The sequence below is a fragment of the Rousettus aegyptiacus genome, unplaced genomic scaffold, assembly GCF_014176215.1.
Source record: "Rousettus aegyptiacus isolate mRouAeg1 unplaced genomic scaffold, mRouAeg1.p scaffold_m13_p_9, whole genome shotgun sequence".
In the NCBI taxonomy this organism is placed as follows: domain Eukaryota; kingdom Metazoa; phylum Chordata; class Mammalia; order Chiroptera; family Pteropodidae; genus Rousettus; species Rousettus aegyptiacus.
Window position 1 is genome coordinate 30516029 of NW_023416312.1, and position 7545 is coordinate 30523573.

Genomic DNA, 7545 nt, shown 5'->3' on the forward strand with positions numbered 1-7545 from the left:
TATGATACTATAATGCTGAATACATGTCATTAAATATTGGCTAAAATCCATAAAACTGTATTATAAAAAGAGTAAATCTTAATGTAAACTATGAATTTTAGTTAATAATGTATCAATATTGGTTCATTACTTGTAACAAATGTACCACACTAATGTAACATGTCAATAAGAAGAGAAACCTGTACCACTGGCAGGAGGGATAAGTTATGGAATTTTGTGCACTAACTGCTCAATTATTCTGTTCTAAAATTAACTTTTAAAAAGTGTAAAAAACAACTATTCTTATTCTGTCATTATGAAATCTATTTGTCAAGGTTGGAAGTAATATTTAAATTTTTAGTTTGATTTGTAACTTTTAAATATTGCTACGTACGGTCTGTGGTCTGTATTTTCATTCTTGCTTTAGAATCTGCTAGGGATGAGCTTAGAATGTGTAGATGTTCTTCGCAAAGAAAAGCAAGTTTGGCATACTTGCTCCACCAGATGTCAGAATGCATATAAATTAGGGCCGTGTAGTGATGGAGCAGGGATAGTCAAGTGGATAAATAAAGTTGAATGGTAAACACAGCAATATGCTCAACATAGACCCTTGCTCTATGATCAAGGTGTTATTACAGAGCAACGGGGAAGGGTAGATCTTTTTAAAAAAAAAAACGGTTTTGGGCCAATTGTGTATCTATATGGAAAACCCTGAAATTGGTTCCCTATTTCACAATATACGCCAAACATGACTTGTAGGGAATTATAGATATGAATAAGAATGGCAGGACTACAAAGCCTTTACTAGATAAGACAAGGGAGTATCTTCGTGACTTAGTGGTAAGGAATTTCATTTTAAACAACAACATCAAATCACAGATCTTGAATAAAAGTGTGACTTGTTTTACTATATTAAATTAAGAGTTTTTTTGTTCATGAAATTATACTATAATTAGAATAAAGAGACAAACCACAGAATGGAAAAGAATATTTGCAACATATATAGGCATGAAAATCTTTTTATCCAGAATGTGAAAAGAATTTTTGTAAATCAATATTAAAAGACAAGCTAATAGAAAGGGGGCAATAGAAACAATTCCTAATTGAGGACATTCGGGTGGCATACAAATATATGAAAAAGAGCTCTATTCCACTAGTAACAGGGAAATTGTCAATTAAAACCACAATAAGACATTATTGTATGCCCAACAGATTGTCAAACATTTTAAAGTTTGGTGGAATTACAAATAGGTGCAGCTTTACTGAAAACAGCTTGGCATTATCTAATGACTTTAAGGATACTACACTCTCTATGAAACAGAGATGCGAACACATGTTCATCTGAGCCTGGGGAGCTATCCATCAAGATAAAGGGTAATAGACTGGCTATTTATTTATGCTAGTACAGAGATTTCTTTAAATACTCACTTGGTGCACATATCTTGAACCTGATTATTCACATTAGCAAAGCCTTAAGTGTTGATCAGAGATAATGATAGATGAATAACCAGTAGTAGCCTTCCAGAGTGAGGCCTTTCTGATCAAATGCTAGCTCACTGTCCATGCTGCAGAAATTCTTAATTAAAACACCTCATCGTCCTAGGTGTCAATTAAAATTAACCCAACTACGTTAATCAAAAGGCAGAAACTTTCCATTATAAGATGAATAAGTTATAGAGACCTAATGTACAGCATGGTGACTATAATTATAATACTGTGTTATGTGCTTGAAATTTGCTAAAAGAGTGGATCTTAAGTGTTCTCACAAAAAAGTGGTAACTATGTGGGGTGATGGGTATGTTAAACAGCTTGACTATGGCAATCATTTCATAATGCATAGGTATATCAAATCATCATTTTGTACATCTTAAGTAGATACAATTTTACTTTGTCAATTATACTTAAATAAAGCTAAAATAACCCTAACCCACCTATGGTAGACACTTTGGTATGGCACCTAGATCCCCCTGAAGCAAGGAATTGTTGCCCCAGCTACTGGGTATCAGTCAGCCATCAGCCCCTTCAGAGGTTGCCACAGCTGCAGAGAGCCTTCTTGTAAAAGGCCATGTCCTTCCTAGGGCAGCCCACATCCAGTAATTGACCAAGGAAGGACATATAAGCACCTACCTTCAGCCCAGCTGGGGGAATCTCTGATGGGTCAACCTAGCTCCAGAGCTTTCCTGTATGATCAGCAAAGAGTGTCCTAGTGACTGCATAAGCAGCTCAACTTGTCTCAATGCCCAATATGGCTTCTCTCTATCCAGGGTGCACTGATATCAAGAACATCCTCGAATAAACAGTCTGCACTCTAAATTCCATCACAGAGCCTGTTCGTTGGAGAACCCGATCTGCAATATCACCTTTCTATCATGCTGCCTGTGCATTAGATTTTAAAGAAATGACAAACATTGCAATTACCTGATCAGATGGATGTTTTTGGTTTCAAGGTATCTGATTTTGACGAAACTATATATATTATATACAGTTAATTTATATATCTAGATTACATCTCAAGTTGCAAAGCTTCATCCTACTGTATGCATTTTAGATGACGGTATATATGGAAAAATCCTTTAACCTAACTTAGATTTCTATTACTTTGTACAAATACCAAGGCATTCAGACTGTTCGATGAAGCCCGAAAATCTGCCCATTAATTGTAAAACAAATTTAAAAAATGGGACTATAAAAATGCAAGGATTTTACCAGAATTAAAACCTCATATTGGATTCGTTTGCTGGGGCGATCTGTGGCGGTCGGCGGGCAGGTGGGTCGCAATAGCCTAGCGCTTTGAGGTTATATTGCAGTAACAGCCCAGATGGGCCAGCAGGGACAGAAGTAATGGGATATAGCCATGAAGTATCTTCCTCCAGATACAGCATGGCCTGAGCGGAGGCAGTGGTGCTGCCCTCCGATCCTGAGGAGCCTGCGCTGCCCAGAGCCTACATTGACTTCTCACCTGCACAACACCCATAGACCTGACCTGTCCTGGTCCTGTCCCGCTAGATATTGCACAGCGCAGACCAGCAGCACTAGCCCTTGGGAACTCAGGACTCCACCCCAAGGACATGAAGCTGTTGGAGAACTTGAGCTTTGAGTTGACGATGGAGACCAGAGATGCCCAGATCATCTATGAGATTGAGAGCTACTTGTGTAAGATGGCAGGTAGATGACAAGGACATGTTCAAGCCGTTCTGCCGGGAGGACCAACCACATGTGCTAGAGGCTCTGTCCTAGCTCCAGACCTCTGGCCTCTGACCCAGTAGACTGAGCAAGAGCCAAGGTGGTGAGGAGAGGGCCCCCTCAGCGGCAAGTGCAGCCGAAAGACCCTTTTCTACCTCTTCTACCTGATTTCCACACTCAATGAGTCCTTCCGCCCAGACTACGACTTCAGCACTGCCCACAGCCACAAATTCAGCTGGGAGCTCAGCCTTAGCTGGATGGTGAATGCAGTCAACTGAAGTCTGTTCTCAGCTGTTTGGGAGGACTTCAAGGCCCTGAAGCCGCAGCTGTGAAACTTGGTGGAAAAGGAGATCTGCCTGGCCAAATGTGACATCTACACCTACAACCAGGACGTGGACTCAGACTTCTGCAGGGAGGATGACAGTTTCTGGTCTTTTAACTACTTCTACAACAGGAATCCCCAACTCTCAGACTGTGGTGCCTGCCTAGTCTGCTGTTTGGGTGCGTCATTTGTGGAGCCGGTTGGGTGGTGCTCTGGTGTGGTCTGAAGCTGGCCTCAGGTGTGTTGGTGACAGATTTCATTACCTAAACCAGGGGACCCCGACTCCCAGGCCATGGACTGGTAGTGGTCCGTGGCCTGTTAGGAACCAGGCCACACAGCAGGAGGTAAGTGGCAGGTAAGGGAGCAAAGCTTCACCTGTATTTGTAGCCTCTCCCCAGCGTTAGCATCATTGCCTCAGCTCCGCCTCAGATCATCAGGCATTAGACTTTCATAGGAGCACCTGCCCCTGGTGCCAAAAAGGTTGGGAACTGCTGTTGTACAACAAGTGGCTAAAGCAGGTCATCTTCTTCAGCTGCTACTCCATTGGCAGATCCACATACATACCCTCGGGGGAGGGCAATGAGTTGGACATGGGGGGAAGGGAGGGGGAGGAGGAGGAGTGGTGCAGAGGTGGGGGCACTAACAGCCAGCCCCCAGAAGCCCAGTGCCATGGAGGACAGAAGCCCAGTGATCTGTATGTGAGGAGAAGGAGCAGAGGCCACAGCTTCATCCAGCTTCAACCAGCACCTGGACCTGCCCACCTGAGGGGCCCCAGGGCTTCCCCAGCTGCTGGCCAGACTCTGGCTCTGCCCATCCAGCCCTTTGGTTCCAGCCCATGAATAACCAATCACCCCCACAGGCTCTGCTTCCTATACTGTGGCTGGCCTAGACAGACAGCACAGGGCCTGGGGGGCAGAGCCACTTCCTTGCCCAAACAAACTGACACAGATAAGGCCAGCTGGACCACAGAGTTTATTTTTGTATTTTATACCAGCTCAAGTCTGGGCCTGCACACTCCAGCCCAAAGGGCCCAGGGTTAGCAGGCGGTCCCCAGTGATCACCCATTCTGTGCTTGGGCTGGCTCCTGGAGCCCACCTGTACCCCCACCTCACCTGTTGTGCAGTGTGCACTGAGTGTCACTTTACAGCAGCAGCTTGTTTGTTTCCAATAAAAGTTTCTGTGACTTAAAAAATCCTCATATTGAGGATAAAAGTGGTTTTCATCATTTTTGCCTTTCCTGTTTCTTGTACTTTTGTATGACATAAATTTTAAGATTAATTCAAATGGAAAAATTTCATATCAGAGTAATATATGCACATCTTTTTGAAATAGAAATTTTTAGTGCAATATAAATGGCAAACTCTCTGTTGAAATCTTTCATAGAGCCACTAGAGGGCCTGCACCTTAGGGAAACACTGCACAGTAAGGGTTACTATGTTTAGTGATTGCTGGTTTTAAAAGCCTTAGAAACTTTTAAGATAGGAAATAATTTGCATGAAGAAAATGAGAGAGAGGGAGGAAAAGAGGGAAGAGAGAGTAAAGCATTAGTTGATGGGTGACAATGGGTCACAGGAAGAATCTTAAATGTCCCAGGGCTTAACTGTGAATATTGCTCTTCAGAATTAGGAAGTGTCATTTCTAATGGGATCCCTAACTTTTAAAGAGAAAATTTTAGGAGAAACTCACCTTTCTGTGACATTATTAGCTTTGGCATCATATGTTTTTAACATCAATTAAAATTATTCTAACATTACAATACAAATTACATTGTTTTAGGAGCAAGACTAGTAATAAAGGAGTGGACAGAGGTTTAGAGAGCTAGACTAGGTCCTGATGCAAAAGGCAGGTTTAGGTCCTCTTATTCTGTCCATGGCAAGTTTGGCCTCCTCATCCTTGGGACCAAGGGGGGGACAAAGGGGGTCTGATTCTCATCTCTTGCTCCAACCTCATTTATGCCAGTCTCTGCCTGGATTGATCCCAACTTTGGACACTTCACTCTACATTAACGCTATAAAACATCTTTTTCCTTCCATATTAGAAAAGGGTGCCCATGATATAGAATGATATTTAGACTGGAAAATTAGGTATCATCTATAAAATTGTAAAGGTTTTCAGGTGAGTGTTCATTTGTAAATACTAAGAGCTTGTTAGTTTTTAGTGATTTTTCAAGGGAACACTGATAAAAAGACATTTGACTGTTTTCCACCAATACCCTTTGCTAGCATCATCTTTGCTGATGTAGTTATTGAGAACATGAATCTGAGACAGAAATGTGTAATCTAGAGGAAAGAAATGGTCCCAGATACCTGTCCTTGAATGAGAAATATGGTGTTATTATTATTCTGGAGCTGCCATAACAAAATAACACAGATTGAGTGGCTTAAACAACAGAAATTTATCACATTCTGGAACCTGGAAGTCCAAGATCATGGTGCTGGCAAGGTAGGTTTCATTCTAGAACCTCTTCTCTTGGCTTATAGGTGACTACTATCTCACTGTGAGCATATGAACTCTTCTTTGTGAAGGAAGGGGGAAAGGAAGGAAGGGAAGAAGGGAGCGATGGAAAGAGAGAGTGAGAAAGCATGTGAATGCTCTCTTGTGGTCTCTTCTTATAAGGGCACTACTCCATCAGATCCAGGACCCATCCTATACTCTCATTTAACCTAAATTACTTCCTTAGTGGCTCCATCTTCAAATACAGCCACACTAGGGGTTAGGGCTTCAACATATAAATTTGGTGGGGACACAAACATTCAGTCTGTAACATATGGTTAGGATGCTTTCATTCTCTACCATAAATAACAAGCCAAATGTACATGTTCCCCATAAATATATTGTTAAAATTTATATTGGTAAAAATATTAAAGCTGCAGATGGAATTCCACAATATAGTAACATTTTTTTTTCCAGAAGGCCCATAGAATATTCTCTTTATGCCTAAAGATATTTATGTTTCATATAAAATAGCTGGATGACAGAATATTGTGCTAAGTATATTATATATGTAGACATTTTCTATCTCAAGTATTTAACTGTTAAGCTAGAATTAAACCCAGGGATGACAAACACGCCTTCTCAAGAGGAATGATGCTTTGTGTAGAAAACTTTCTCCTGTCAGGGTAAAAAACAAAACAAAACAAAAAACAGAAGTTTCAAGGAAACAACAGCTTTTAAAGAGACTTTGGCTAGCATTGTATCGTTATTTTGGAAAAAGCTCCCAAGGGCTTGGTTTTGGGGATTGTGTGAAGTAATTAAGAAAAGGAGCAGGCACTTCTGTTTCCAGCCAAGATGAAGTAACAGGGACCAAACATAACCTTCCACCTGAGAGAACCTCAAATCCCAGACAACAAATGAAATAATGGTTTTTAAGACACTGGACAGCAGGCAATGAAGGACAGTGATCCATGAAAAACAGGAAATAAACAATGTGAGCGCTGTCATTGTCCCAGCTGACTGCCTTGAGATGAAGCCTGGTGGACTCCCTGAGTTGAAGAGATCTCCTTGTTGAAATACTGTACTATGGTTTTGCAAGATGTTACCTTTGGGAGAAATTTGAAAAAAGGTAGGTGTATCTCTCATCAGAGATCCACATGTAGATTCAATTGCATGTGAATCTACAATTATCTCAAAATGAAAATTTTAATTTTTAAACAGTTTTAATTTTTAAAAGCTTAACTTTAAAAATAGGAGAAATAAAGGAGCTTCCAGATATACAACAGCTGAAATAATTCATTACCAGCAGACCTGCAATACAAGAAATATTAAATGAAGTCCTTCGGGCAAAACGCAAATAATACCAGGTGGAATTCAGGATCTACACAAAGGATTGAAGAGCACTGGAAGTGATAACGACATAGGCAAATATACAAGATTTTGTATTTTTAAATCTCTTTAAAAAGAAAATTGCCTGTTTAAGCAAAAAAAAAATAATGTATTATGGGATTTATAACATACGTAAAAGTTTAATGCATGACAACAATAGCAAAAACCTCAAGACAGGAGAAACGAAAGTATACACTTGCAAGGTTCTTTTACTATATATGAAGTGATATATTATCACT

The 7545-nt window shown here is 40.6% G+C and overlaps 1 pseudogene; it reads left to right on the forward strand.

Annotated features, from left to right (window-relative positions):
- The first annotated feature begins 3047 nt into the window (after window positions 1–3047).
- Window positions 3048–4186, forward strand: LOC107509348 (annotated as a pseudogene).
- The last annotated feature ends 3359 nt before the right edge of the window (window positions 4187–7545 follow it).